Source organism: Labrus mixtus, unplaced genomic scaffold, assembly GCF_963584025.1.
Source record: "Labrus mixtus unplaced genomic scaffold, fLabMix1.1 SCAFFOLD_68, whole genome shotgun sequence".
NCBI lineage: Eukaryota > Metazoa > Chordata > Actinopteri > Labriformes > Labridae > Labrus > Labrus mixtus.
In genome coordinates this window covers 1-27500 of record NW_026870340.1, presented here as the reverse complement: position 1 = coordinate 27500, position 27500 = coordinate 1, and the positions used below count along the sequence as shown (strand labels likewise).

General features: G+C 40.0%; 21 non-coding genes and 36 pseudogenes across 21 annotated transcripts in view; all 57 read left to right on the top strand.

Moving 5' to 3' along the window:
- The window catches only part of LOC132969415 (5S ribosomal RNA), a 119-nt gene extending 55 nt beyond the window's left edge, over positions 1–64 (top strand). The window contains exon 1 of the ribosomal RNA XR_009671695.1: positions 1–64. This exon is cut by the window's left edge and continues 55 nt beyond it. This is a non-coding gene — a ribosomal RNA (5S ribosomal RNA).
- Positions 65–184: 120 nt separating this feature from the next.
- Positions 185–303, top strand: LOC132969610 (5S ribosomal RNA). Its single transcript, XR_009671750.1, has one exon. It is a non-coding gene; the product is annotated as a 5S ribosomal RNA (ribosomal RNA).
- Positions 304–425: 122 nt separating this feature from the next.
- Positions 426–544, top strand: LOC132969178 (5S ribosomal RNA). The gene has a single exon (XR_009671470.1). It is a non-coding gene; the product is annotated as a 5S ribosomal RNA (ribosomal RNA).
- Positions 545–6824: 6280 nt separating this feature from the next.
- On the top strand, positions 6825–6943 carry LOC132969423 (5S ribosomal RNA). Its single transcript, XR_009671703.1, has one exon. It is a non-coding gene; the product is annotated as a 5S ribosomal RNA (ribosomal RNA).
- A 121-nt stretch (positions 6944–7064) lies between these two features.
- Positions 7065–7173, top strand: LOC132969504 (5S ribosomal RNA; annotated as a pseudogene).
- A 121-nt stretch (positions 7174–7294) lies between these two features.
- On the top strand, positions 7295–7413 carry LOC132969330 (5S ribosomal RNA). The gene has a single exon (XR_009671615.1). It is a non-coding gene; the product is annotated as a 5S ribosomal RNA (ribosomal RNA).
- A 122-nt stretch (positions 7414–7535) lies between these two features.
- Positions 7536–7654, top strand: LOC132969593 (5S ribosomal RNA; annotated as a pseudogene).
- Positions 7655–7776: 122 nt separating this feature from the next.
- Positions 7777–7895, top strand: LOC132969341 (5S ribosomal RNA). The gene has a single exon (XR_009671626.1). It is a non-coding gene; the product is annotated as a 5S ribosomal RNA (ribosomal RNA).
- Positions 7896–8016: 121 nt separating this feature from the next.
- Positions 8017–8135, top strand: LOC132969478 (5S ribosomal RNA; annotated as a pseudogene).
- A 122-nt stretch (positions 8136–8257) lies between these two features.
- On the top strand, positions 8258–8376 carry LOC132969354 (5S ribosomal RNA). The gene has a single exon (XR_009671638.1). It is a non-coding gene; the product is annotated as a 5S ribosomal RNA (ribosomal RNA).
- A 121-nt stretch (positions 8377–8497) lies between these two features.
- Positions 8498–8606, top strand: LOC132969654 (5S ribosomal RNA; annotated as a pseudogene).
- A 123-nt stretch (positions 8607–8729) lies between these two features.
- Positions 8730–8849, top strand: LOC132969144 (5S ribosomal RNA; annotated as a pseudogene).
- Positions 8850–8972: 123 nt separating this feature from the next.
- LOC132969093 (5S ribosomal RNA) lies at positions 8973–9081 on the top strand (annotated as a pseudogene).
- A 123-nt stretch (positions 9082–9204) lies between these two features.
- Positions 9205–9323, top strand: LOC132969199 (5S ribosomal RNA). Its single transcript, XR_009671491.1, has one exon. It is a non-coding gene; the product is annotated as a 5S ribosomal RNA (ribosomal RNA).
- Positions 9324–9442: 119 nt separating this feature from the next.
- Positions 9443–9561, top strand: LOC132969290 (5S ribosomal RNA). Its single transcript, XR_009671578.1, has one exon. It is a non-coding gene; the product is annotated as a 5S ribosomal RNA (ribosomal RNA).
- Positions 9562–9681: 120 nt separating this feature from the next.
- On the top strand, positions 9682–9790 carry LOC132969146 (5S ribosomal RNA; annotated as a pseudogene).
- A 122-nt stretch (positions 9791–9912) lies between these two features.
- LOC132969159 (5S ribosomal RNA) lies at positions 9913–10021 on the top strand (annotated as a pseudogene).
- A 121-nt stretch (positions 10022–10142) lies between these two features.
- Positions 10143–10261, top strand: LOC132969270 (5S ribosomal RNA). The gene has a single exon (XR_009671558.1). It is a non-coding gene; the product is annotated as a 5S ribosomal RNA (ribosomal RNA).
- Positions 10262–10383: 122 nt separating this feature from the next.
- On the top strand, positions 10384–10492 carry LOC132969453 (5S ribosomal RNA; annotated as a pseudogene).
- A 121-nt stretch (positions 10493–10613) lies between these two features.
- LOC132969286 (5S ribosomal RNA) lies at positions 10614–10732 on the top strand. Its single transcript, XR_009671574.1, has one exon. It is a non-coding gene; the product is annotated as a 5S ribosomal RNA (ribosomal RNA).
- Positions 10733–10853: 121 nt separating this feature from the next.
- On the top strand, positions 10854–10962 carry LOC132969653 (5S ribosomal RNA; annotated as a pseudogene).
- A 366-nt stretch (positions 10963–11328) lies between these two features.
- Positions 11329–11437, top strand: LOC132969083 (5S ribosomal RNA; annotated as a pseudogene).
- Positions 11438–11562: 125 nt separating this feature from the next.
- Positions 11563–11681, top strand: LOC132969221 (5S ribosomal RNA). The gene has a single exon (XR_009671512.1). It is a non-coding gene; the product is annotated as a 5S ribosomal RNA (ribosomal RNA).
- Positions 11682–11800: 119 nt separating this feature from the next.
- Positions 11801–11919, top strand: LOC132969223 (5S ribosomal RNA). The gene has a single exon (XR_009671514.1). It is a non-coding gene; the product is annotated as a 5S ribosomal RNA (ribosomal RNA).
- Positions 11920–12041: 122 nt separating this feature from the next.
- On the top strand, positions 12042–12150 carry LOC132969158 (5S ribosomal RNA; annotated as a pseudogene).
- A 122-nt stretch (positions 12151–12272) lies between these two features.
- Positions 12273–12381, top strand: LOC132969157 (5S ribosomal RNA; annotated as a pseudogene).
- A 121-nt stretch (positions 12382–12502) lies between these two features.
- Positions 12503–12621, top strand: LOC132969539 (5S ribosomal RNA; annotated as a pseudogene).
- A 121-nt stretch (positions 12622–12742) lies between these two features.
- On the top strand, positions 12743–12852 carry LOC132969617 (5S ribosomal RNA; annotated as a pseudogene).
- A 122-nt stretch (positions 12853–12974) lies between these two features.
- On the top strand, positions 12975–13083 carry LOC132969520 (5S ribosomal RNA; annotated as a pseudogene).
- A 121-nt stretch (positions 13084–13204) lies between these two features.
- On the top strand, positions 13205–13323 carry LOC132969337 (5S ribosomal RNA). Its single transcript, XR_009671622.1, has one exon. It is a non-coding gene; the product is annotated as a 5S ribosomal RNA (ribosomal RNA).
- Positions 13324–13445: 122 nt separating this feature from the next.
- On the top strand, positions 13446–13554 carry LOC132969625 (5S ribosomal RNA; annotated as a pseudogene).
- Positions 13555–13905: 351 nt separating this feature from the next.
- Positions 13906–14014, top strand: LOC132969614 (5S ribosomal RNA; annotated as a pseudogene).
- Positions 14015–14137: 123 nt separating this feature from the next.
- Positions 14138–14256, top strand: LOC132969344 (5S ribosomal RNA). Its single transcript, XR_009671629.1, has one exon. It is a non-coding gene; the product is annotated as a 5S ribosomal RNA (ribosomal RNA).
- A 353-nt stretch (positions 14257–14609) lies between these two features.
- Positions 14610–14718, top strand: LOC132969135 (5S ribosomal RNA; annotated as a pseudogene).
- Positions 14719–14841: 123 nt separating this feature from the next.
- Positions 14842–14960, top strand: LOC132969495 (5S ribosomal RNA; annotated as a pseudogene).
- Positions 14961–15081: 121 nt separating this feature from the next.
- LOC132969616 (5S ribosomal RNA) lies at positions 15082–15191 on the top strand (annotated as a pseudogene).
- A 122-nt stretch (positions 15192–15313) lies between these two features.
- Positions 15314–15422, top strand: LOC132969435 (5S ribosomal RNA; annotated as a pseudogene).
- A 121-nt stretch (positions 15423–15543) lies between these two features.
- LOC132969361 (5S ribosomal RNA) lies at positions 15544–15662 on the top strand. The gene has a single exon (XR_009671645.1). It is a non-coding gene; the product is annotated as a 5S ribosomal RNA (ribosomal RNA).
- A 122-nt stretch (positions 15663–15784) lies between these two features.
- On the top strand, positions 15785–15893 carry LOC132969644 (5S ribosomal RNA; annotated as a pseudogene).
- Positions 15894–16474: 581 nt separating this feature from the next.
- Positions 16475–16583, top strand: LOC132969613 (5S ribosomal RNA; annotated as a pseudogene).
- A 123-nt stretch (positions 16584–16706) lies between these two features.
- On the top strand, positions 16707–16825 carry LOC132969343 (5S ribosomal RNA). Its single transcript, XR_009671628.1, has one exon. It is a non-coding gene; the product is annotated as a 5S ribosomal RNA (ribosomal RNA).
- A 353-nt stretch (positions 16826–17178) lies between these two features.
- On the top strand, positions 17179–17287 carry LOC132969133 (5S ribosomal RNA; annotated as a pseudogene).
- A 122-nt stretch (positions 17288–17409) lies between these two features.
- On the top strand, positions 17410–17518 carry LOC132969434 (5S ribosomal RNA; annotated as a pseudogene).
- Positions 17519–17639: 121 nt separating this feature from the next.
- Positions 17640–17758, top strand: LOC132969360 (5S ribosomal RNA). The gene has a single exon (XR_009671644.1). It is a non-coding gene; the product is annotated as a 5S ribosomal RNA (ribosomal RNA).
- A 122-nt stretch (positions 17759–17880) lies between these two features.
- LOC132969643 (5S ribosomal RNA) lies at positions 17881–17989 on the top strand (annotated as a pseudogene).
- Positions 17990–18570: 581 nt separating this feature from the next.
- On the top strand, positions 18571–18679 carry LOC132969612 (5S ribosomal RNA; annotated as a pseudogene).
- Positions 18680–18802: 123 nt separating this feature from the next.
- LOC132969342 (5S ribosomal RNA) lies at positions 18803–18921 on the top strand. The gene has a single exon (XR_009671627.1). It is a non-coding gene; the product is annotated as a 5S ribosomal RNA (ribosomal RNA).
- Positions 18922–19274: 353 nt separating this feature from the next.
- LOC132969132 (5S ribosomal RNA) lies at positions 19275–19383 on the top strand (annotated as a pseudogene).
- A 123-nt stretch (positions 19384–19506) lies between these two features.
- On the top strand, positions 19507–19625 carry LOC132969493 (5S ribosomal RNA; annotated as a pseudogene).
- A 121-nt stretch (positions 19626–19746) lies between these two features.
- On the top strand, positions 19747–19856 carry LOC132969615 (5S ribosomal RNA; annotated as a pseudogene).
- A 122-nt stretch (positions 19857–19978) lies between these two features.
- Positions 19979–20087, top strand: LOC132969433 (5S ribosomal RNA; annotated as a pseudogene).
- A 121-nt stretch (positions 20088–20208) lies between these two features.
- On the top strand, positions 20209–20327 carry LOC132969359 (5S ribosomal RNA). Its single transcript, XR_009671643.1, has one exon. It is a non-coding gene; the product is annotated as a 5S ribosomal RNA (ribosomal RNA).
- A 122-nt stretch (positions 20328–20449) lies between these two features.
- Positions 20450–20558, top strand: LOC132969642 (5S ribosomal RNA; annotated as a pseudogene).
- A 351-nt stretch (positions 20559–20909) lies between these two features.
- LOC132969590 (5S ribosomal RNA) lies at positions 20910–21018 on the top strand (annotated as a pseudogene).
- A 123-nt stretch (positions 21019–21141) lies between these two features.
- On the top strand, positions 21142–21260 carry LOC132969397 (5S ribosomal RNA). The gene has a single exon (XR_009671679.1). It is a non-coding gene; the product is annotated as a 5S ribosomal RNA (ribosomal RNA).
- Positions 21261–21844: 584 nt separating this feature from the next.
- On the top strand, positions 21845–21953 carry LOC132969665 (5S ribosomal RNA; annotated as a pseudogene).
- Positions 21954–22306: 353 nt separating this feature from the next.
- On the top strand, positions 22307–22415 carry LOC132969113 (5S ribosomal RNA; annotated as a pseudogene).
- The last annotated feature ends 5085 nt before the right edge of the window (positions 22416–27500 follow it).

Here is a 27500-nt window from a genome sequence, read left to right as displayed (position 1 = left end):
GCAGGGTCGGGCCTGGTTAGTACTTGGATGGGAGACCGCCTGGGAATACCAGGTTCTGTAAGCTTTTTCATTTTTTTGATCATATGTTTTTTTTATCATATAGAGACATATTCACATGTCCAAAGATTCAGCCAGAATCAAGGGCATGACATCTTTAAAAGACCCCTTTCTGCACACAATAATGGCTTACGGCCATACCACCCTGAACACGCCCGATCTCATCCGATCTCAGAAGCTAAGCAGGGTCGGGCCTGGTTAGTACTTGGATGGGAGACCGCCTGGGAATACCAGGTGCTGTAAGCTTTTTCATTTTGTTTGATCATATGTTTTTTTTTATCATATAGAGACATATTCACATGTCCAAAAATTCAGCCAGAATCAAGGGCATGACATCTTTAAAAGGCCCCTTTCTGCACGCAATAATGGCTTACGGCCATACCACCCTGAACAAGCCCGATCTCGTCCGATCTCGGAAGCTAAGCAGGGTCGGGCCTGGTTAGTACTTGGATGGGAGACCGCCTGGGAATACCAGGTGCTGTAAGCTCTTCCATTTTTTTTGATCATATGTTTTTTTTATCATATAGAGACATATTCACATGTCCAAAAATTCAGCCAGAATCAAGGGCATGACATCTTTAAAAGGCCCCTTTCTGCACACAATAATGGCTTACGGCCATATCACCCTGAACACGCCCCTTTTGCTGTCAGAGTTTGTGTGGTGCTGAAGGAGAGCTGACGTGTCAGTACTGAGCAGGACAGCTGGACTAATTTGTTTGTTTTTTGGATGCGCTTTGGATTTTTTTAAATACCTCAGATTGTGAGTGAATGTCCCCCAGCAGTCACTGACTGTTAGGGGGATCGTTTTTCTTTTCACCTTTTTTCCTGTTTTTTTTCCACAATTTTGTGAAGAATTTTTGTTTTTTGTGAATGTTTGCTCGTATGTCGCGAGCAAACTCACACGGACGGATCACAAAGATGACAGGACCACGGACTGGAGAGATGGAAAAAGGAAAAGAGAACGGACAACAACGTGAACAAACAAACATGGCACTGAAACAAACGAATGGTTTTAACGACAACGAGAAGAACGACGGACAAAATGGACGGATGAAAACGGCAAATGAAACAGGGAACGGAATGGATGACGGAGAGAGAGGAAGAGAGAGGAGCGGCGGGCTGATTGCTCCGCATGCAGAGAATGGGAGAGGTGGCGAGAGAGCAGAAAAAGAGGAAGCAAAAGTGTCTTTTGAGAGAAAACTAACACTAAACATTGAAATGGTGGGAGACAAAGTTCCTCTAAATCACGTCATGAGTAACATAAAAATGATCTGTGGGGGCCTGCTGGCGTGCAGAACCCTGGGACCTGAAAAACTGGAAGTGACGGTGAGCAACATTAAAGGAAAGGAAAGGCTGCTGGATGGATTTAAAATCGGACAGACCAGAGTCGTGGCGAGAGAACTAAATAATGATGAGCTGGTGGTGTCTTTTTTAAACCTGCCAGCGTATATCACAGATGAAGAAATAGTTTGGAAGCTGACGGGATGGGGAGTGAAACCGACATCACCAATAAAACGCAGAATGTGGCCTGGAACAATGATAGCTGACGGAACGAGGTTTGTCCGGGTCAGATTTAATGACCAGGTACAGTCACTCCCTTACTCCACAAAGTTTAACACTGTGATGGGGAACGAATACTTTAGAGTAATACATGATAGACAACAAAAAGTGTGCAGGATGTGCATCCAGCCGGGACACATCCTGAGAGAGTGTCCAGAATTTATGTGCCACAACTGTGGGGTGCAGGGACACTTTGCGCGAGAGTGCAGCGCGAACAGCACAAAATGCACAAACTGTAAAAAAAGAGAAAATGAATGTGAGTGTGAGAACGGAGAGGAAAGCAAGAACGAGGTGGAGGAGGTGTACGAGGATGAAGACGAGGCGGAGGAGGTGTACGAGGAGGAGGCGGAGGAGAAGGAGGTGATCGGAGGAAGCAGGAAGGAGATCAGAGAAGACGAGAACAGTGACGGAGAAATGGAGCAGAGCGGAGAGAGCGGAGGAGAACGGGCGTCAGAGTGCGAGCTGGAGACGCCGGAGCTGGCTGGAGAGGGAGGACAGCAGAAGCAGCGAAAAACGAGCGAGAGAGGGAAAAAAGGAGACGGAAGGGACGTGGCAGAAGACCCGGGGGTAAGCATGAGCACAGAGGGGAGGGAGATGCCTGAGAGTGGTGTTGGACAGGCGGGAGGGAGAAAAATCACGCTAAATAATACGGGTAAAAGCACCAGTCCCAATGAAACGGACAGCGAAATGGATGTGAGTGAACTGGCGAGTGCGCAAAAAAGACTAAGTCTTGGACAACGAAAAAAGTTGGTGAAAAAATTGAAATGTAAGGACAAATAATGACTGACAATAACCCCTGTAAATCCGTTTTTTTTGTTTTTATTTTTATGATAATGGCCTTTAATTTATTTTCGATAAACGTGAATGGACTAAGGAACAAAGAAAAAAGACATGCGATTCTTTCCTTGCAGAATGACGTTTTGTGCCTGCAGGAGACCAGGTGGGATGATTCCCTGGTGGAAGACATAAAAAAAGACTTTGTGGGCCATATTTTCTGCTCCAATGGCACGTCGAGGGCGAGAGGAGTGGCGGTTTTAGTCAAAACGGGTCGGGTAACAGGGGTAAATTTGGTTTATGGAGACAAAGAAGGAAGAATAATAGTAATAGACTGTGTGTATGAAACGAAAAATATAAGAATCATAAATATATATGCACCGAATGGAGAAAAAGAAAGGAAAACATTCTTCATTGCAATAAGCAAATGGTGGGAAAGGAATTGTATAATAATCGGTGACTTTAATGTGGCGATGACACCCACCGATGTGTCAAAAAATAATGTGTTTAAGGGGGATGTGAGCAGGGGGACACTTAAAGATATAATGATAACGAAACAATGCATTGATATTTGGAGATTGCTACATCCATGGGAGAGGGTGTTCTCCAGGAGACAAATTGTACTGAATAGATTAAAACAATCTAGAATAGATTATGCTTTGGTGACATGCGAGGTAGTGAGGTGGATTAAAGAAGTTGAATATAAAACTAATATGTGGAGCGATCACGCTGGAATAGAAATCACGTTTAGAAAAGAAACGAATGTACGTAAAGGAGGGATATGGTGCTTTAATGCAAGCTTGCTGGATGATGGAATGTTTGTGAAAAGTATGGAAAGATTGTTGAATGATGTGGGATATGAGTGGAATGAGAGTGAAGATATGAATGTGTGGTGGGATAGTGTAAAAGTCAGAATTAAAAAAAAGTGTATCAATTATAGTAAAGAGAAAAAGTGGAGAGAAAATAGAAAGGAAGAGAATTTGAGAAAACAACTAAGTGAGGAAATAGCATCGCTTGACAGTGTAGATAATGTAGATGTCGAAAAATACATACATTTAAAAGAACAGTTGGGAGTGATTGAACTTAAAAAGAGTAGGGGTGCAGCCATTAGGAGTAAAATACAATATATGTATGAGGGGGAGAGGAGTACAGCCTTTTTTTTAGGTCTGGAAAAACAAAAACAAAAAAGAACAGAAATAAACGAATTATTAAATGAAGCAGGTAAAAGTGTGACAGATAAAAAGGGAATTTTAGAAATAGTAAAGGGCTATTATGAAAGCCTGTTTTCGAGACAGGAGTGTGATAGCGTGAGTGTGAACAGAGCTTTGGGTGCCTTAAAGAAAAAACTAAGCGAGGACGATAAAATGTGGTGTGATTGTGAGTTTACAGAGGGAGAAATCAGAAGTGCTTTAGAGGGGTTAAACAAAAACAAAAGTCCTGGGAGCGATGGCCTAACTGCGGAATTCTACCAAGCTTTCAAAGAGCAGCTGGTGCCCTTGGTGAACAAATTGAGTAAATATATGGAAAAAGTGAAACATATACCAAAAAGTTTAGGGGAAGGGGTGGTTACTATTTTTTACAAAAACAAGGGGGACAATAAAAATCTGGACAACTACAGACCAATCAGCCTACTCAACACAGACTACAAAATCATAGCGAAAACAATAGCCAATAGAATCAGGGAGGTAATAGGAACAATCATAGAACAAACACAATCATACAGTATACCAAACAGAGACATAGCAGACTCAATCATTTCAATAAAACAGACGGTCAGGGATATGGAAGGGGAGGGGGGAATATGGCTAGGGATTGATTTAAATAAAGCTTTTGACAGAGTAGATCACGGGTTCATGGGGAAGGTGTTAGAGAAGTTTGGATTCGGGGAGAGAATGAGAGAATGGATAAATATGTTGTATACAGGAGCGGAAAGCAAGATAAAATGTAACGGGGAACTAACTGATTCTTTTAAAATATCAAGGTCAGTGAGACAAGGATGTCCGATGTCAGCGCTGTTGTACAGCTTGGTAGCAGAGCCGCTGGCAGCACTGATATCGGAAGACGTAAACATAAAAGGTATAGGTAAGGAAAACGTAAAAATAATACAGTATGCAGATGACGTGAATATAATGGTAAAAGGAGAGGAGGATATAGAATTGATATTAAAACATGTACAAACTTATGAAAGAGCATCTGGGGCAAAAGTAAATGAAAATAAATCAGAAATTATGTTACTAGGTAAGGAATCCAATCTAGTTAATAAGTGGGGATTTAAAACGGTGTGTGAGAGAAGAAAAGTGTTGGGAGTGAATATGGGGAAAAATGAGAATGAATGTGATGATGTAACATGGAAAGAGGTGGTGGGTAAAATTAAAAAAACATTGAATTTGTGGAAAGCGAGGGGTCTATTGTTGAGAGGAAGGGTAGCCGTAACAAATGCTCTCGTGTTGTCCAAAGTGAATCATGCGCTGAGTACTTGTACGCTTCCGGACTGGGCCTTTAAGGAGATTTCAAAGACCATTAGGGACTTTATTTGGAAAAACAAAGCAGCGAGTATAGCTCACAAAACAATAATAGGGGCTAAAGATCAGGGGGGGCTAGCTTTGATTGATTTACTTACAAAAAAAGTAGCACTAAGAGTCAAATTGATAGGCAAATTTATGGACCAGAACCGGAACGTAGTTTGGAAAAACCACTTCAAACAATATCTGTGCAGTTTTGGACTCTACAACGAGGACAACCTGTACCAGATCAATAACCCGGATTCATTTAAACACTTGCCACGGTTTTTCCAGGAAATACTCAGTGCGTGGTATCAGGTTTCATCCTGGACTGTACCAGAGTGCGGAACGAGAGGGTCAGTGCTACGACTGCCCTTCCTCTCGAGCCCGTATTTTAAAAATGGGGAGAGGGTAATTAAGTGTGAAGCTATGTCGAAAGCGGGATATATTAGAATAAGGGATTTACTGAACTGTGGGGGGGATTTTGATTTACAAATGGTGGTGAGGGGTTTAAAAAATAAAGGGTGTGTGTGCAGAAAGGATGTGATTGAGAGAGTGTTTGCAAATGTAAAATTGTCTTTGTCGAGCGAATGGGAAAAATTAATCAAAGAGAAGGAGGGAGTGATGCAGGACGATGTGGGGGGGATCTCCCTGTGCCTAGGGGAGAAGAAACACAACATTACAGATGTCACTACAAAAATTTGGTATAGGTGCGCAATCACACATAGAATACAGAAACCCACATCCGAAGTAAAATGGACAGACACATACCCGGACATAACAAGCAACATGATATGGAAGAACATTAACATTCCGCATACACCACATGCAATATTTGACCTAGATTTCAAACTGAGGCACAGGAGGATCTTTACCTGCATCGTCCTGCATCAGATCCATAAGGAGAGGTATGAAAGAAAGTGTTGTGTATGTGAAAGTACGGATGAGGATTTAATACATTTGTTTGTTACGTGTGGGGAATTGGTTTATTTTTGGGGAAAAATAAGAGAAATGTTGGGGAAATGCAGTAAGAATGAGTGTTGGAATGAAAGGGGGTGGGAATTGTCGGTGTTGTTGGGGGTGGGAACAAAACAAAAAAATCACAATGTAATGAATATAATTTTGGCTTTTGCAAGAAAAGCGGTTTTTAACAGAAGGAATTATGCACTGTATGAAAGTAAGAAAATGAATGTGTGGAGAATGTTTGTGAATGAATGGAAAGCACATCTTAAATTGTTGTACATAGCGAATGAGAGTGAGTTTGTGAGAATGTTTGTGGAAGGTGCGAATGTGTGTAGAGTAAATGAGGAGGGAATTATGTGGGATGTCTAAATTATTTTGTTTTTGTTTTTTTGATACGAGGGCTTCTTTTTTGGTCATGGGGAAAATGGGTGATTTGATTTGGTGTTTTTTTTTTTTCTCAGTGGTTTTTTGAGAATACTGTGGGGTTTTTGTATGTTTTTGTGGTTTGTTTTCAGAGGGGTGTTTGCTTTGGGGGAGGGACTCAGAAGAGTTGTCATGAGTTGGGGGTATCAGGGGTGATTTGAGTTTTTTTTTCTGATGCTATGTTTTTATTGTTTTTAGGGTGCCGTTTGCGTCAGAGGGGAGGTTTAATTTAGAGGGTGTATGTATTATAATAGCATTTGTTGTAAATGATGTGAAAGAATTATAAATGTTTTTGTAATTTTGATAATAAAAGATGAAAAAAAAAAACACGCCTGATCTCGTCCGATCTCGGAAGCTAAGCAGGGTCGGGCCTGGTAAGTAGTTGGATGGGAGACCGCCTGGGAATACCAGGTGCTGTAAGCTTTTTCATTTTTTTGATCATATGTTTTTTTTTTTATCATATAGAGACATATTCACATGTCCAAAAATTCAGCCAGAATCAAGGGCATAACATCTTGAAAAGGCCCCTGTCTGCACTCAATAATGGCTTACGGCCATACCACCCTTAACACGCCCGATCTCGTCCCATCTCGGAAGCTAAGCAGGGTCGGGCCTGGTTAGTACTTGAATGGGAGACCGCCTGGGAATACCAGATGCTGTAAGCTTTTTTTATTTTTTTGATCATATGTTTTTTTTATCATAGAGAGACATATTCACATGTCCACAAATTCAGCCAGAATCAAGGGCATGACATCTTTAAAAGGCCCCTGTCTGCACACAATAATGGCTTACGGCCATACCACCCTGAACACGTCCGATCTCGGAAGCTAAGCAGGGTCGGGCCTGGTTAGTACTTGGATGGGAGACCACTTGGGAATACCAGGTGCTGTAAGCGTTTTCATTTTTTTGATCATATGTTTTTTTTTATCATATAGAGACATATTCACATGTCCAAAAATTCAGCCAGAAACAAGGGCATGACATCTTTAAAAGTCCCCTGTCTGCACACACTAATGGCTTATGGCCATACCACCCTGAACACGCCCGATCTCGTCCGATCTCGGAAGCTAAGCAGGGTAGGGCCTGGTTAGTACTTGGATGGGAGACCGCCTGGGAATACCAGGTGCTGTAAGCTTTTTCATTTTTTTGATCATATGTTTTTTTTTTATCATATAGAGACATATTCACATGTCCAAAAATTCAGCCAGAATCAAGGGCATGACATCTTTAAAAGGCCCCTTTCTGCACACAATAACAGCTTACGGCCATACCACACTTAACACGCCCGATCTCGTCCGATCTCGGAAACTAAGTAGGGTCGTGCCTGGTTAGTACTTGAATGGGAGACCGCCTGGGAATACCAGATGCTGTAACCTTTTTTTATTTTTTTGATCATATGTTTTTTTTTATCATAGAGAGACATATTCACATGTCCACAAATTCAGCCAGAATCAAGGGCATGACATCTTTAAAAGGCCCTTGTCTGCACACAATAATGGCTTACGGCCATACCACCCTGAACACGCCCGATCTCGTCCGATCTCGGAAGCTAAGCAGGGTCGGGCCTGGTTAGTACTTGGATGGGAGACCACCTGGGAATACCAGGTGCTGTAAGCGTTTTCATTTTTTTGATCATATGTTTTTTTTTATCATATAGAGACATATTCACATGTCCAAAAATTCAGCCAGAATCAAGGGCATGACATCTTTAAAAGGCCCCTTTCTGCACACAATAACAGCTTACGGCCATACCACCCTTAACACGCCCGATCTCGTCCGATCTCGGAAACTAAGTAGGGTCGTGCCTGGTTAGTACTTGGATGGGAGACCGCCTGGGAATACCAGACGCTGTAAGCTTTTTCATTTTTTTGATCATATGTTTTTTTTTTATCATATAGAGACATATTCACATGTCCAAAAATTTAGCCAGAATCAAGGGCATGACATCTTTAAAAGGCCCCTTTCTGCACGCAATAATGGCTTACGGCCATACCACCCTGAACACGCCCAATCTCGTCCGATCTCAGAAGCTAAGCAGGGTTGGGCCTGGTTAGTACTTGGATGGGAGACCGCCTGGGAATACCAGGTGCTGTAAGTTTTTTCATTTTTTTGATCATATGTTTTTTTTTATCATATAGAGACATATTCACATGTCCAAAAATTCAGCCAGAATCAAGGGCATGACATCTTTAAAAGGCCCCTTTCTGCATACAATAATGGCTTAAGGACATACCACCCTGAACTCGTCCGATCTCGGAAGCTAAGCAGGGTCGGGCCTGGTTAGTACTTGGATGGGAGACCGCCTGGGAATACCAGGTGCTGTAAGCTTTTTAATTTTTTTTGATCATATGATTTTTTTTTATCATATAGAGACATATTCACATGTCCAAAAATTCAACCAGAATCAAGGGCATGACATCTTTAAAAGGCCCCTTTCTGCACACAATAATGGCTTACAGTCAAACCACCCTGAACTCGTCCGTTCTCGTCCGATCTCGGAAACTAAGCAGGGTCGGGCCTCGTTAGTACTTGGATGGGAGACCGCCTGTGGAATACCAAATGCTGTAAGCTGTTTCATTTTTTTGATCATATGTTTTTTTTTTTATCATATAGAGACATATTCACATGTCCAAAAATTCAGCCAGAATCAAGGGCATGACATCTTTAAAAGGCCCCTTTCTGCACACAATAATGGCTTACGGCCAAACCACCCTGAACTCGTCCAATCTTGGAAGCTAAGCAGGGTCGGGCCTGGTTAGTACTTGGATGGGAGACCGCCTGGGAATAACAGACGCTGTAAGCTTTTTTTATTTTTTTGATCATATGTTTTTTTTTTATCATAGAGAGACATATTCACATGTCCAAAAATTCAGCCAGAATCAAGGGCATGACATCTTTAAAAGGCCCCTGTCTGCAGACAATAATGGCTTACGGCCATACCACCCTGAACACGCCCGATCTCGTTCGATCTCAGAAGCTAAGCAGGGTCGGGCCTGGTTAGTACTTGGATGGGAGACCGCCTGGGAATACCAGGTGCTGTAAGCTTTTTCATTTTTTTGATCATGTTTTTTTTTATCATATAGAGACATATTCACATGTCCAAAAATTCAGCCAGAATCAAGGGCATGACATCTTTAAAAGGCCCCTGTCTGCACACAATAATGGCTTACGGCCATACCACCCTGAACACGCCTGATCTCGTCTGATCTTGGAAGCTAAGCAGGGTCGGGCCTGGTAAGTACTTGGATGGGAGACCGCCTGGGAATACCAGGTGCTGTAAGCTTTTTCATTTTTTTGATCATGTTTTTTTTTTATCATATAGAGACATATTCACATGTCCAAAAATTCAGCCAGAATCAAGGGCATGACATCTTTAAAAGGCCCCTTTGTGCACACAATAATGCCTTACGTCCATACCACCCTGAACTCATCCGATCTCAGAAGCAAAGCAGGGTCGGGCCTGGTTAATACTTGGATGGGAGACCGCCTAGGAATACCAGGTGCTGTAAGCTTTTTCATTTTTTTGATCATATGTTTTTTTTTTATCATATAGAGACATATTCACATGTCCAAAAATTCAGCCAGAATCAAGGGCATGATATCTTTAAAAGGCCCCTTTCTGCACACAATAATGCCTTACGTCCATACCACCCTGAACTCGTCCGATCTCAGAAGCAAAGCAGGGTCGGGCCTGGTTAATACTTGGATGGGAGACCGCCTAGGAATACCAGGTGCTGTAAGCTTTTTCATTTTTTTGATCATATGTTTTTTTTTATCATAGAGAGACATATTCACATGTCCAAAAATTCAGCCAGAATCAAGGGCATGACATCTTTAAAAGGCCCCTTTCTGCACACAATAATGGCTTACAGCCATACCACCCTTAACACGCCCGATCTCGTCCGATCCCGGAAGCTAAGCAGGGTCGGGCCTGGTTAGTACTTGGATGGGAGACCGCCTGGGAATACCAGGTGCTGTAAGCTTTTTCATTTTTTTGATCATATGTTTTTTTTTTATCATATAGAGACATATTCACATGTCCAAAAATTCAGCCAGAATCAAGGGCATGACATCTTTAAAAGGCCCCTTTCTGCACACAATAATGGCTTACGGTCATACCACCCTGAACACGCCCGATCTCGGAAGCTAAGCAGGGTGGGGCCTGGTTAGTACTTGGATGGGAGACCGCCTGGGAATACCAGGTGCTGTAAGCTTTTTAATTTTTTTGATCATATGTTTTTTTTTATCATATAGAGACATATTCACATGTCAAAAAATTCAGCCAGAATCAAGGGCATGACATCTTTAAAAGGCACCTTTCTGCACACAGAAAGGCCTTACAGCCATACCACCCTGAACACGCCCGATCTCGTCCGATCTTGGAAGCTAAGCAGGGTCGGGCCTGGTTAGTACTTGGATGGGAGACCGCCTGGGAATACCAGGTGCTGTAAGCTTTTTCATTTTTTTGATCATATGTTTTTTTTTATCATATAGAGACATATTCGAATGTCCAAAAATTCAGCCAGAATCAAGGGCATGACATCTTTAAAAGGCCCCTTTCTGCATACAATAATGGCTTAAGGACATACCACCCTGAACTCGTCCGATCTCGGAAGCTAAGCAGGGTCGGGCCTGGTTAGTACTTGGATGGGAGACCGCCTGGGAATACCAGGTGCTGTAAGCTTTTTAATTTTTTTTGATCATATGATTTTTTTTTATCATATAGAGACATATTCACATGTCCAAAAATTCAACCAGAATCAAGGGCATGACATCTTTAAAAGGCCCCTTTCTGCACACAATAATGGCTTACAGTCAAACCCCCCTGAACTCGTCCGTTCTCGTCCGATCTCGGAAACTAAGCAGGGTCGGGCCTCGTTAGTACTTGGATGGGAGACCGCATGTCGAATACCAAATGCTGTAAGCTGTTTCATTTTTTTGATCATATGTTTTTTTTTTTATCATATAGAGACATATTCACATGTCCAAAAATTCAGCCAGAATCAAGGGCATGACATCTTTAAAAGGCCCCTTTCTGCACACAATAATGGCTTACGGCCAAACCACCCTGAACTCGTCCAATCTTGGAAGCTAAGCAGGGTCGGGCCTGGTTAGTACTTGGATGGGAGACCACCTGGGAATAACAGACGCTGTAAGCTTTTTTTTATTTTTTTGATCATATGTTTTTTTTTTTATCATAGAGAGACATATTCACATGTCCAAAAATTCAGCCAGAATCAAGGGCATGACATCTTTAAAAGGCCCCTGTCTGCAGACAATAATGGCTTACGGCCATACCACCCTGAACACGCCCGATCTCGTTCGATCTCAGAAGCTAAGCAGGGTCGGGCCTGGTTAGTACTTGGATGGGAGACCGCCTGGGAATTCCAGGTGCTGTAAGCTTTTTCATTTTTTTGATCATGTTTTTTTTTATCATATAGAGACATATTCACATGTCCAAAAATTCAGCCAGAATCAAGGGCATGACATCTTTAAAAGGCCCCTGTCTGCACACAATAATGGCTTACGGCCATACCACCCTGAACACGCCTGATCTCGTCCGATCTTGGAAGCTAAGCAGGGTCGGGCCTGGTTAGTACTTGGATGGGAGACCGCCTGGGAATACCAGGTGCTGTAAGCTTTTTCATTTTTTTGATCATATTTTTTTTTTTTATCATATAGAGACATATTCACATGTCCAAAAATTAAGCCAGAATCAAGGGCATGATATCTTTAAAAGGCCCCTTTCTGCACACAATAATGCCTTACGTCCATACCACCCTGAACTCGTCCGATCTCAGAAGCAAAGCAGGGTCGGGCCTGGTTAATACTTGGATGGGAGACCGCCTAGGAATACCAGGTGCTGTAAGCTTTTTCATTTTTTTGATCATATGTTTTTTTTTTATCATATAGAGACATATTCACATGTCCAAAAATTCAGCCAGAATCAAGGGCATGATATCTTTAAAAGGCCCCTTTCTGCACACAATAATGCCTTACGTCCATACCACCCTGAACTCGTCCGATCTCAGAAGCAAAGCAGGGTCGGGCCTGGTTAATACTTGGATGGGAGACCGCCTAGGAATACCAGGTGCTGTAAGCTTTTTCATTTTTTTGATCATATGTTTTTTTTTATCATAGAGAGACATATTCACATGTCCAAAAATTCAGCCAGAATCAAGGGCATGACATCTTTAAAAGGCCCCTTTCTGCACACAATAACAGCTTACAGCCATACCACCCTGAACACGGCCTATCTCGTCTGATCTCGTAAGCTAAGCAGTGTCGGGCCTGGTTAGTACTTGGATGGGAGACCGCCTGGGAATACCAGGTGATGTAAGCTTTTTCATTTTTTTGATCATATGTTTTTTTTTATCATATAGAGACATATTCACATGTCCAAAAATTCAGCCAGAATCAAGAGCATGACATCTTTAAAAGGCCCCTTTCTGCACACAATAATGGCTTACAGCCATACCACCCTGAACACGTCCGATCTCGGAAGCTAAGCAGGGTTCGTGCCTGGTTAGTACTTGGATGGGAGACCGCCTGGGAATACCAGGTGCTGTAAGCTTTTTCATTTTTTTGATCATATGTTTTTTTTTTATCATATAGAGACATATTCACATGTCCAAAAATTCAGCCAGAATCAAGGGCATGACATCTTTAAAAGGCCCCTTTCTGCACACAATAATGGCTTACGGTCATACCACCCTGAACACGCCCGATCTAGGAAGCTAAGCAGGGTCGGGCCTGGTTAGTACTTGGATGGGAGACCGCCTGGGAATACCAGGTGCTGTAAGCTTTTTAATTTTTTTGATCATATGCTTTTTTTTATCATATAGAGACATATTCACATGTCCAAAAATTCAGCCAGAATCAAGGGCATGACATCTTTAAAAGGCCCCTTTCTGCACACAGTAAGGCCTTACAGCCATACAACCCTGAACACGCCCGATCTCGTCCGATCTCGGAAGCTAAGCAGGGTCGGGCCTGGTTAGTACTTGGATGGGAGACCGCCTGGGAATACCAGGTGCTGTAAGCTTTTTCATTTTTTTGATCATATGTTTTTTTTTTATCATATAGAGACATATTCACATGTCCAAAAATTCAGCCAGAATCAAGGGCATGACATCTTTAAAAGGCCCCTTTCTGCACACAATAATGGCTTACGGCCATACCACCCTGAACTCGTCTGATCTCGGAAGCTTAGCAGGGTCGGGCCTGGTTAGTACTTGGTTGGGAGACCACCTGGGAATACCAGGTGCTGTAAGCTTTTTCATTTTTTTGATCATATGTTTTTTTTTATCATATAGAGACATATTCACATGTCCAAAAATTCAGCCAGAATCAAGGGCATGATATCTTTAAAAGGCCCCTTTCTGCACACAATAATGCCTTACGTCCATACCACCCTGAACTCGTCCGATCTCAGAAGCTAAGCAGGGTCGGGCCTGGTTAATACTTGGACGGGAGACCGCCTAGGAATACCAGGTGCTGTAAGCTTTTTCATTTTTTTGATCATATGTTTTTTTTTATCATAGAGAGACATATTCACATGTCCAAAAATTCAGCCAGAATCAAGGGCATGACGTCTTTAAAAGGCCCCTTTCTGCACACAATAATGCCTTATGGCCATACCACCCTGAACTCGTCCGATCTCGGAAGCTAAGCAGGGTCGGGCCTGGTTAGTACTTGTATGGGAGACCGCCTGGGAATACCAGGTGCTGTAAGCTTTTTCATTTTTTTTGATCATATGTTTTTTTTTTATCATATAGAGACATATTCACATGTCCAAAAATTCAGCCAGAATCAAGGGCATGACATCTTTAAAAGGCCCCTGTCTGCACACAATAATGGCTTACGGCCATACCACCCTGAACACGCCCGATCTCGTCCGATCTCGGAAGCTAAGCAGGTTAGGACCTGGTTAGTACTTGGATGGGAGACCGCCTGGGAATACCAGGTGCTGTGAGTTTTTTCATTTTTTTGATCATATGTTTTTTTTTTATCATATAGAGACATATTCACATGTCCAAAAATTCAGCCAGAATCAAGGGCATGATATCTTTAAAAGGCCCCTTTCTGCACACAGTAATGCCTTACGTCCATACCACCCTGAACTCGTCCGATCTCAGAAGCAAAGCAGGGTCAGGCCTGGTTAATACTTGGATGGGAGACTGCCTAGGAATACCAGGTGCTGTAAGCTTTTTCATTTTTTTGATCATATGTTTTTTTTTTATCATAGAGAGACATATTCACATGTCCAAAAATTCAGCCAGAATCAAGGGCATGACATCTTTAAAAGGCCCCTTTCTGCACACAATAATGCCTTACAGCCATACCACCCTGAACTCGTCCGATCTCAGAAGCTAACCAGGGTCGGGACTGGTTAGTACTTGGATGGGAGACCGCCTGGGAATACCAGGTGCTGTAAGCTTTTTCATTTTTTTTGATCATATGTTTTTTTTTTATCATATAGAGACATATTCACATGTCCAAAAATTCAGCCAGAATCAAGGGCATGACATCTTTAAAAGGCCCCTTTCTGCACACAATAATGGCTTACAGCCATACCACCCTGAACACGGCCTATCTCGTCTGATCTCGTAAGCTAAGCAGTGTCGGGCCTGGTTAGTACTTGGATGGGAGACCACCTGGGAATACCAGGTGCTGTAAGCTTTTTCATTTTTTTGATCATATGTTTTTTTTTATCATATAGAGACATATTCACATGTCCAAAAATTAAGCCAGAATCAAGGGCATGACATCTTTAAAAGGCCCCTTTCTGCACACAATAATGGCTTACAGCCATACCACCCTGAACACGTCCGATCTCGGAAGCTAAGCAGGGTTCGTGCCTGGTTAGTACTTGGATGGGAGACCGCCTGGGAATACCAGGTGCTGTAAGCTTTTTCATTTTTTTGATCATATGTTTTTTTTTTATCATATAGAGACATATTCACATGTCCAAAAATTCAGCCAGAATCAAGGGCATGACATCTTTAAAAGGCCCCTTTCTGCACACAATAATGGCTTACGGTCATACCACCCTGAACACGCCCGATCTCGGAAGCTAAGCAGGGTCGGGCCTGGTTAGTACTTGGATGGGAGACCGCCTGGGAATACCAGGTGCTGTAAGCTTTTTAATTTTTTTGATCATATGCTTTTTTTTATCATATAGAGACATATTCACATGTCCAAAAATTCAGCCAGAATCAAGGGCATGACATCTTTAAAAGGCCCCTTTCTGCACACAGTAAGGCCTTACAGCCATACAACCCTGAACACGCCCGATCTCGTCCGATCTCGGAAGCTAAGCAGGGTCGGGCCTGGTTAGTACTTGGATGGGAGACCGCTTGGGAATACCAGGTGCTGTAAGCTTTTTCATTTTTTTGATCATATGTTTTTTTTTTATCATATAGAGACATATTCACATGTCCAAAAATTCAGCCAGAATCAAGGGCATGACATCTTTAAAAGGCCCCTTTCTGCACACAATAATGGCTTACGGCCATACCACCCTGAACTCGTCTGATCTCGGAAGCTATGCAGGGTCGGGCCTGGTTAGTACTTGGTTGGGAGACCGCCTGGGAATACCAGGTGCTGTAAGCTTTTTCATTTTTTTGATCATATGTTTTTTTTTATCATATAGAGACATATTCACATGTCCAAAAATTCAGCCAGAATCAAGGGCATGATATCTTTAAAAGGCCCCTTTCTGCACACAATAATGCCTTACGTCCATACCACCCTGAACTCGTCCGATCTCAGAAGCTAAGCAGGGTCGGGCCTGGTTAATACTTGGACGGGAGACCGCCTAGGAATACCAGGTGCTGTAAGCTTTTTCATTTTTTTGATCATATGTTTTTTTTTATCATAGAGAGACATATTCAGATGTCCAAAAATTCAGCCAGAATCAAGGGCATGACATCTTTAAAAGGCCCCTTTCTGCACACAATAATGCCTTACGTCCATACCACCCTGAACTCGTCCGATCTCAGAAGCTAAGCAGGGTCGGGCCTGGTTAATACTTGGACGGGAGACCGCCTAGGAATACCAGGTGCTGTAAGCTTTTTCATTTTTTTGATCATATGTTTTTTTTTATCATAGAGAGACATATTCACATGTCCAAAAATTCAGCCAGAATCAAGGGCATGACGTCTTTAAAAGGCCCCTTTCTGCACACAATAATGCCTTATGGCCATACCACCCTGAACTCGTCCGATCTCGGAAGCTAAGCAGGGTCGGGCCTGGTTAGTACTTGTATGGGAGACCGCCTGGGAATACCAGGTGCTGTAAGCTTTTTCATTTTTTTTGATCATATGTTTTTTTTTTATCATATAGAGACATATTCACATGTCCAAAAATTCAGCCAGAATCAAGGGCATGACATCTTTAAAAGGCCCCTGTCTGCACACAATAATGGCTTACGGCCATACCACCCTGAACACGCCCGATCTCGTCCGATCTCGGAAGCTAAGCAGGTTAGGACCTGGTTAGTACTTGGATGGGAGACCGCCTGGGAATACCAGGTGCTGTGAGTTTTTTCATTTTTTTGATCATATGTTTTTTTTTTATCATATAGAGACATATTCACATGTCCAAAAATTCAGCCAGAATCAAGGGCATGATATCTTTAAAAGGCCCCTTTCTGCACACAGTAATGCCTTACGTCCATACCACCCTGAACTCGTCCGATCTCAGAAGCAAAGCAGGGTCAGGCCTGGTTAATACTTGGATGGGAGACTGCCTAGGAATACCAGGTGCTGTAAGCTTTTTCATTTTTTTGATCATATGTTTTTTTTTTATCATAGAGAGACATATTCACATGTCCAAAAATTCAGCCAGAATCAAGGGCATGACATCTTTAAAAGGCCCCTTTCTGCACACAATAATGCCTTACAGCCATACCACCCTGAACTCGTCCGATCTCAGAAGCTAACCAGGGTCGGGACTGGTTAGTACTTGGATGGGAGACCGCCTGGGAATACCAGGTGCTGTAAGCTTTTTCATTTTTTTGATCATATGTTTTTTTTTTATCATATAGAGACATATTCACATGTCCAAAAATTCAGCCAGAATCAAGGGCATGACATCTTTAAAAGGCCCCTTTCTGCACACAATAATGGCTTACGGTCATACCACCCTGAACACGCCCGATCTCGGAAGCTAAGCAGGGTCGGGCCTGGTTAGTACTTGGATGGGAGACCGCCTGGGAATACCAGGTGCTGTAAGCTTTTTAATTTTTTTGATCATATGCTTTTTTTTATCATATAGAGACATATTCACATGTCCAAAAATTCAGCCAGAATCAAGGGCATGACATCTTTAAAAGGCCCCTTTCTGCACACAGTAAGGCCTTACAGCCATACAACCCTGAACACGCCCGATCTCGTCCGATCTCGGAAGCTAAGCAGGGTCGGGCCTGGTTAGTACTTGGATGGGAGACCGCTTGGGAATACCAGGTGCTGTAAGCTTTTTCATTTTTTTGATCATATGTTTTTTTTTTATCATATAGAGACATATTCACATGTCCAAAAATTCAGCCAGAATCAAGGGCATGACATCTTTAAAAGGCCCCTTTCTGCACACAATAATGGCTTACGGCCATACCACCCTGAACTCGTCTGATCTCGGAAGCTATGCAGGGTCGGGCCTGGTTAGTACTTGGTTGGGAGACCGCCTGGGAATACCAGGTGCTGTAAGCTTTTTCATTTTTTTGATCATATGTTTTTTTTTATCATATAGAGACATATTCACATGTCCAAAAATTCAGCCAGAATCAAGGGCATGATATCTTTAAAAGGCCCCTTTCTGCACACAATAATGCCTTACGTCCATACCACCCTGAACTCGTCCGATCTCAGAAGCTAAGCAGGGTCGGGCCTGGTTAATACTTGGACGGGAGACCGCCTAGGAATACCAGGTGCTGTAAGCTTTTTCATTTTTTTGATCATATGTTTTTTTTTATCATAGAGAGACATATTCAGATGTCCAAAAATTCAGCCAGAATCAAGGGCATGACATCTTTAAAAGGCCCCTTTCTGCACACAATAATGCCTTACGTCCATACCACCCTGAACTCGTCCGATCTCAGAAGCTAAGCAGGGTCGGGCCTGGTTAATACTTGGACGGGAGACCGCCTAGGAATACCAGGTGCTGTAAGCTTTTTCATTTTTTTGATCATATGTTTTTTTTTATCATAGAGAGACATATTCACATGTCCAAAAATTCAGCCAGAATCAAGGGCATGACGTCTTTAAAAGGCCCCTTTCTGCACACAATAATGCCTTATGGCCATACCACCCTGAACTCGTCCGATCTCGGAAGCTAAGCAGGGTCGGGCCTGGTTAGTACTTGTATGGGAGACCGCCTGGGAATACCAGGTGCTGTAAGCTTTTTCATTTTTTTTGATCATATGTTTTTTTTTTATCATATAGAGACATATTCACATGTCCAAAAATTCAGCCAGAATCAAGGGCATGACATCTTTAAAAGGCCCCTGTCTGCACACAATAATGGCTTACGGCCATACCACCCTGAACACGCCCGATCTCGTCCGATCTCGGAAGCTAAGCAGGTTAGGACCTGGTTAGTACTTGGATGGGAGACCGCCTGGGAATACCAGGTGCTGTGAGTTTTTTCATTTTTTTGATCATATGTTTTTTTTTTATCATATAGAGACATATTCACATGTCCAAAAATTCAGCCAGAATCAAGGGCATGATATCTTTAAAAGGCCCCTTTCTGCACACAGTAATGCCTTACGTCCATACCACCCTGAACTCGTCCGATCTCAGAAGCAAAGCAGGGTCAGGCCTGGTTAATACTTGGATGGGAGACTGCCTAGGAATACCAGGTGCTGTAAGCTTTTTCATTTTTTTGATCATATGTTTTTTTTTTATCATAGAGAGACATATTCACATGTCCAAAAATTCAGCCAGAATCAAGGGCATGACATCTTTAAAAGGCCCCTTTCTGCACACAATAATGCCTTACAGCCATACCACCCTGAACTCGTCCGATCTCAGAAGCTAACCAGGGTCGGGACTGGTTAGTACTTGGATGGGAGACCGCCTGGGAATACCAGGTGCTGTAAGCTTTTTCATTTTTTTTGATCATATGTTTTTTTTTTATCATATAGAGACATATTCACATGTCCAAAAATTCAGCCAGAATCAAGGGCATGACATCTTTAAAAGGCCCCTTTCTGCACACAATAATGGCTTACAGCCATACCACCCTGAACACGGCCTATCTCGTCTGATCTCGTAAGCTAAGCAGTGTCGGGCCTGGTTAGTACTTGGATGGGAGACCACCTGGGAATACCAGGTGCTGTAAGCTTTTTCATTTTTTTGATCATATGTTTTTTTTTATCATATAGAGACATATTCACATGTCCAAAAATTAAGCCAGAATCAAGGGCATGACATCTTTAAAAGGCCCCTTTCTGCACACAATAATGGCTTACAGCCATACCACCCTGAACACGTCCGATCTCGGAAGCTAAGCAGGGTTCGTGCCTGGTTAGTACTTGGATGGGAGACCGCCTGGGAATACCAGGTGCTGTAAGCTTTTTCATTTTTTTGATCATATGTTTTTTTTTTATCATATAGAGACATATTCACATGTCCAAAAATTCAGCCAGAATCAAGGGCATGACATCTTTAAAAGGCCCCTTTCTGCACACAATAATGGCTTACGGTCATACCACCCTGAACACGCCCGATCTCGGAAGCTAAGCAGGGTCGGGCCTGGTTAGTACTTGGATGGGAGACCGCCTGGGAATACCAGGTGCTGTAAGCTTTTTAATTTTTTTGATCATATGCTTTTTTTTATCATATAGAGACATATTCACATGTCCAAAAATTCAGCCAGAATCAAGGGCATGACATCTTTAAAAGGCCCCTTTCTGCACACAGTAAGGCCTTACAGCCATACAACCCTGAACACGCCCGATCTCGTCCGATCTCGGAAGCTAAGCAGGGTCGGGCCTGGTTAGTACTTGGATGGGAGACCGCTTGGGAATACCAGGTGCTGTAAGCTTTTTCATTTTTTTGATCATATGTTTTTTTTTTATCATATAGAGACATATTCACATGTCCAAAAATTCAGCCAGAATCAAGGGCATGACATCTTTAAAAGGCCCCTTTCTGCACACAATAATGGCTTACGGCCATACCACCCTGAACTCGTCTGATCTCGGAAGCTATGCAGGGTCGGGCCTGGTTAGTACTTGGTTGGGAGACCGCCTGGGAATACCAGGTGCTGTAAGCTTTTTCATTTTTTTGATCATATGTTTTTTTTTATCATATAGAGACATATTCACATGTCCAAAAATTCAGCCAGAATCAAGGGCATGATATCTTTAAAAGGCCCCTTTCTGCACACAATAATGCCTTACGTCCATACCACCCTGAACTCGTCCGATCTCAGAAGCTAAGCAGGGTCGGGCCTGGTTAATACTTGGACGGGAGACCGCCTAGGAATACCAGGTGCTGTAAGCTTTTTCATTTTTTTGATCATATGTTTTTTTTTATCATAGAGAGACATATTCAGATGTCCAAAAATTCAGCCAGAATCAAGGGCATGACATCTTTAAAAGGCCCCTTTCTGCACACAATAATGCCTTACGGCCATACCACCCTGAACTCGTCCGATCTCGGAAGCTAAGCAGGGTCGGGCCTGGTTAGTACTTGTATGGGAGACCGCCTGGGAATACCAGGTGCTGTAAGCTTTTTCATTTTTTTTGATCATATGTTTTTTTTTTATCATATAGAGACATATTCACATGTCCAAAAATTCAGCCAGAATCAAGGGCATGACATCTTTAAAAGGCCCCTGTCTGCACACAATAATGGCTTACGGCCATACCACCCTGAACACGCCTGATCTCGTCCGATCTCGGAAGCTACGCAGGGTAGGACCTGGTTAGTACTTGGATGGGAGACCGCCTGGGAATACCAGGTGCTGTGAGTTTTTTCATTTTTTTGATCATATGTTTTTTTTTTATCATATAGAGACATATTCACATGTCCAAAAATTCAGCCAGAATCAAGGGCATGATATCTTTAAAAGGCCCCTTTCTGCACACAGTAATGCCTTACGTCCATACCACCCTGAGCTCGTCCGATCTCAGAAGCAAAGCAGGGTCGGGCCTGGTTAATACTTGGATGGGAGACCGCCTAGGAATACCAGGTGCTGTAAGCTTTTTCATTTTTTTGATCATATGTTTTTTTTTTATCATATAGAGACATATTCACATGTCCAAAAATTCAGCCAGAATCAAGGGCATGATATCTTTAAAAGGCCCCTTTCTGCACACAATAATGCCTTACGTCCATACCACCCTGAACTCGTCCGATCTCAGAAGCAAAGGAGGGTCAGGACTGGTTAATACTTGGATGGGAGACCGCCTAGGAATACCAGGTGCTGTAAGCTTTTTCATTTTTTTGATCATATGTTTTTTTTTTATCATAGAGAGACATTTTCACATGTCCAAATATTCAGCCAGAATCAAGGGCATGACATCTTTAAAAGGCCCCTTTCTGCACACAATAATGCCTTACAGCCATACCACCCTGAACTCGTCCGATCTCGGAAGCTAAGCAGGGTCGGGACTGGTTAGTACTTGGATGGGAGACCGCCTGGGAATACCAGGTGCTGTAAGCTTTTTCATTTTTTTTGATCATATGTTTTTTTTTGATCATATAGAGACATATTCACATGTCCAAAAATTCAGCCAGAATCAAGGGCATGATATCTTTAAAAGGCCCCTTTCTGCACACAATAATGCCTTACGTCCATACCACCCTGAACTCGTCCGATCTCAGAAGCTAAGCAGGGTCGGGCCTGGTTAATACTTGGACGGGAGACCGCCTAGGAATACCAGGTGCTATAAGCTTTTTCATTTTTTTGATCATATGTTTTTTTTTATCATAGAGAGACATATTCACATGTCCAAAAATTCAGCCAGAATCAAGGGCATGACATCTTTAAAAGGCCCCTTTCTGCACACAATAATGGCTTACGGCCATACAACCCTGAACTCGTCCGATCTCGGAAGGTAAGCATGGTGTGGCCTGGTTAGGACTTGGATGGGAGACCGCCTGGGAATACCAGGTGCTGCAAGCTTTTTCATTTTTTTGATCATATGTTTTTTTTTATCATATAGAGACATATTCAGATGTCCAAAATTTTCATGAAGTATTTCGGCTTCAAAAAAGTGAAACATTTTCATGAAGAAATTTGGCTCCAAAAAAGTTTTCGCAAGGGGTGGGTGTATTGTCTTTTTTCAACTTTTTCGTAAGGGGGGGTGGGTCACTTGAAAATATTCATGAAGAAATTCGGCTTCAAAAAAGTTTTCGCAAGTGTTTCGTCTTTTTTCAACTTTTTCGTAAGGGGGGTGGGTCAATTGAAAATGTTCATGAAGTATTTCGGCTTCAAAAAAGTTCATGAAGTAAAGTTGTCGCAAGGGGGTGGGTGTATCGTCTTTTTCAACTTTTTCGTAAGGGGGGGTGGGTCAATTGAAAATATTCATGAAGAAATTCGGCTTCAAAAAAGTTGAAAATTTTCATGAAGTATTTCGGCTTCAAAAAAGTTGAAAATGTTCATGAAGAATTTGGCTTTCAAAAAAGTTGAAAATTTTCATGAAGTATTTCGGATTAAAAAAAGTTGAAAATTTTCACGACAGGATTTCGGCTTTAAAAAAGTCGAACATTTTCATGAAGTATTTCGGCTTCAAAAAAGTTGAAAATTTTCATGAAGTATTTCGGATTAAAAAAGTTGAAAATTTTCACGACAGGATTTCGGTTTTAAAAAAGTCGACCATTTTCATGAAGTATTTCAGATTCAAAAAAGTTGAACATTTTCATGAAAAGATTTCGGCTTCAAAAAAGTTGAATATTTTAATGGAAAGATTTCGGCTTCAAAAAAGTTGAAAATTTTCATGAAGTATTTGGACTTCAAAAAAGTTGAAAATTTCCATGAAGAAATTCGGCTTCAAAAATGTTGAAAATGTTGATGAAGAATTTGGGCTTCAAAAAAGTTGAAAATTTTCATGAAGAAATTCGGCTTCAAAAAAGGTGAAAATTTTCATGAAATATTTCAGCTTCAAAAAAGTTTAACATTTTCATGAAGTATTTGGGCTTCAAAAAAGTTGAACATTTTCATGAAGTATTTCAGCTTCAAAAAAGTTGAACATTTTCAGGAAAAGATTTCAGTTCCAAAAAAGTTGAAAATTTTCATGAAGTATTTCGGCTTTAAAAATGTTTAACATTTTCATGAAGTATTTCGGCTTCAAAAAAGGTGAAAATTTTAATGAAATATTTGGGCTTCAAAAAAGTTGAAAATTTTCATGACTGTATTTCGGCTTTAAAAAAGTCGAACATTTTCATGAAGTATTTCAGATTCAAAAAAGTTGAACATTTTCATGAAAAGATTTCGGCTTCAAAAAAGTTGAATATTTTAATGGAAAGATTTCGGCTTCAAAAAAGTTGAAAATTTTCATGAAGTATTTCGGATTCAAAAAAGTCGAACATTTTCATGAAGTATTTCGGCTTCAAAAAAGTTGAAAATTTTCATGAAAAGATTTCGGCTTCAAAAAAGTTGAAAATTTTCATGACAGTATTTCGGCTTCAAAAAAGTTGAACATTTTCATGACAGTATTTCGGCTTCAAAAAAGTTGAAAATTTTCATGAAGTATTTCGGATTCAAAAAAGTCGAACATTTTCATGAAGTATTTCAGCTTCAAAAAAGTTGAAAATTTTCATGAAGTATTTGGGTTTCAAAAAAGTTGAAAGTTTTCATGAAGTATTTTGGATTCAAAAAAGTGGAAAATTTTCACGACAGGATTTCGGCTTTAAAAAAGTCGAACATTTTCATGAAGTATTTCGGCTTCAAAAAAGTTGAAAATTTTCATGAAAAGATTTCGTCTTCAGAAAAGTTGAACATTTTCATGACAGTATTTCGGCTTCAAAAAAGTTGAAAATGTTCATGAAGTATTTGGGCTTCAAAAAAGTCGAAAATTTTCATGAAGTATTTGGGCTTCAAAAAAGTTGAAAATTTTCACGACAGGATTTCGGCTTTAAAAAAGTCGAACATTTTCATGAAGTATTTGGGTTTCAAAAAAGTTGAACATTTTCATGACAGTATTTCGGCTTCAAAAAAGTTGAAAATTTTCATGAAGTATTTCAGATTCAAAAAAGTTGAAAATTTTCATGAAAAGATTTCGGCTTCAAAAAAGTTGAACATTTTTATGAAGTATTTGGGTTTCAAAAAAGTTGAAAATTTTCATGAAGTATTTTGGATTTAAAAAAGTTGAAAATTGTCACGTCAGGATTTCGGCTTTAAAAAAGTCGAACATTTTCATGAAGTATTTCAGATTCAAAAAAGTTGAACATTTTCATGAAAAGATTTCGGCTTCAAAAAAGTTGAATATTTCAATGGAAAGATTTCGGCTTCAAAAAAGTTGAAAATTTTCATGAAGTATTTCGGATTCAAAAAAGTCGAACATTTTCATGAAGTATTTCAGCTTCAAAAAAGTTGAAAATTTTCATGAAGTATTTGGGTTTCAAAAAAGTTGAAAGTTTTCATGAAGTATTTTGGATTCAAAAAAGTTGAAAATTTTCACGACAGGATTTCGGCTTTAAAAAAGTCGAACATTTTCATGAAGTATTTCGGCTTCAAAAAAGTTGAAAATTTTCATGAAAAGATTTCGTCTTCAGAAAAGTTGAACATTTTCATGACAGTATTTCGGCTTCAAAAAAGTTGAAAATGTTCATGAAGTATTTGGGCTTCAAAAAAGTTAAAAATTTTCATGAAGTATTTGGGTTTGAAAAAAGTTGAAAATTTTCACGACAGGATTTCGGCTTTAAAAAAGTCGAACATTTTCATGAAGTATTTGGGATTCAAAAAAGTTGAACATTTTCAAGACAGGATTTCGCCTTTAAAAAAGTCGAACATTTTCATGAAGTATTTCAGCTTCAAAAAAGTTGAAAATCTTCTTGAAAAGTTTTCGGCTTCAAAAAAGTTGAACATTTTCATGAAGTATTTCAGCTTCAAAAAAGTTGAAAATTTTCATGAAGTATTTCGGATTCAAAAAAGTTGAAAATTTTCACGACAGGATTTCGGCTTTAAAAAAGTCGAACATTTTCATGAAATATTTCAGCTTCAAAAAAGTTGAAAATTTTCATGAAAAGATTTCGGCTTCAAAAAAGTTGAAAATTTTCATGAAGTATATGGGTTTCAAAAAAGTTGAAAATTTTCATGAAGTATTTCGGATTAAAAAAAGTTGAAAATTTTCACGACAGGATTTCGGCTTTAAAAAAGTCGAACATTTTCATGAAGTATTTCGGCTTCAAAAAAGTTGAAAATTTTCATGAAGTATTTCGGATTCAAAAAAGTTGAAAATTTTCATGAAAAGATTTTTGCTTCAAAAAAGTTGAAAATTTTCATGAAGAATTTGGGCTTCAAAAAAGTTGAAAATTTTCACGACAGGATTTCGGCATTAAAAAAGTCGAACATTTTCATGAAGTATTTGGGATTCAAAAAAGTTGAAAATTTTCACGACAAGATTTCTGAGTCAAAAAAGTTGAAAATTTTCATGAAAAGATTTCGGCTTCAAAAAAGTTGAAAATTTTCAGGAAAAGATTTCAGCTTCAAAAAAGTTGAAAATCTTCATGAAAAGTTTTCGGCTTCAAAAAAGTTGAACATTTTCATGAAGTATTTCAGCTTCAAAAAAGTACAAAATTTTCATGAAGTATTTCGGATTCAAAAAAGTTGAAAATTTTCACGACAGGATTTCGACTTTAAAAAAGTTGAAAATTTTCATGAAATATTTCAGCTTCAAAAAAGTTGAAAATTTTCATGAAAAGATTTCGGCTTCAAAAAAGTTGAAAATTTTCATGAAGTATATGGGTTTCAAAAAAGTTGAAAATTTTCATGAAGTATTTTGGATTCAAAAAAGTTGAAAATTTTCACGACAGGATTTCGGCTTTAAAAAAGTCGAACATTTTCATGAAGTATTTCGGCTTCAAAAAAGTTGAAAATTTTTATGAAAAGATTTTTGCTTCAAAAAAGTTGAAAATTTTCATGAAGAATTTGGGCTTCAAAAAAGTTGAAAATTTTCACGACAAGATTTCGGAGTCAAAAAAGTAGAAAATTTTAACGACAGGATTTCGGCTTTAATAAAGTCGAACATTTTCATGAAGTATTTCAGCTTCAAAAAAGTTGAAAATTTTCATGAAAAGATTTCGGCTTCAAAAAAGTTGAAAATTTTCATGAAAAGATTTCGGCTTCAAAAAAGTTGAACATTTCCATGAAGTATTTTGGCTTCAAAAAAGTTGAAAATCTTCATGAAAAGATTTTGGCCTCAAAAAAGTTGAACATTTTCATGAATTATTTTGGCTTCAAAAAAGTTGAAAATTTTCATGAAGTATTTCGGATTCAAAAAATTTGAACATTTCATGAAGTATTTTGGCTTCAAAAAAGTTGAAAATTTTTATGAAGTATTTCGGATTCAAAAAAGTTGAACATTTTCAAGACAGGATTTCGCCTTTAAAAAAGTCGAACATTTTCATGAAGTATTTCAGCTTCAAAAAAGTTGAAAATCTTCATGAAAAGTTTTCGGCTTCAAAAAAGTTGAACATTTTCATGAAGTATTTCGGCTTCAAAAAAGTTGAAAATTTTCATGAAAAGATTTCGGCTTCAAAAAAGTTGAAAATTTTCATGACAGTATTTCGGCTTCAAAAAAGTTGAACATTTTCATGACAGTATTTCGGCTTCAAAAAAGTTGAAAATTTTCATGAAGTATTTCGGATTCAAAAAAGTCGAACATTTTCATGAAGTATTTCAGCTTCAAAAAAGTTGAAAATTTTCATGAAGTATTTGGGTTTCAAAAAAGTTGAAAGTTTTCATGAAGTATTTTGGATTCAAAAAAGTGGAAAATTTTCACGACAGGATTTCGGCTTTAAAAAAGTCGAACATTTTCATGAAGTATTTCGGCTTCAAAAAAGTTGAAAATTTTCATGAAAAGATTTCGTCTTCAGAAAAGTTGAACATTTTCATGACAGTATTTCGGCTTCAAAAAAGTTGAAAATGTTCATGAAGTATTTGGGCTTCAAAAAAGTCGAAAATTTTCATGAAGTATTTGGGCTTCAAAAAAGTTGAAAATTTTCACGACAGGATTTCGGCTTTAAAAAAGTCGAACATTTTCATGAA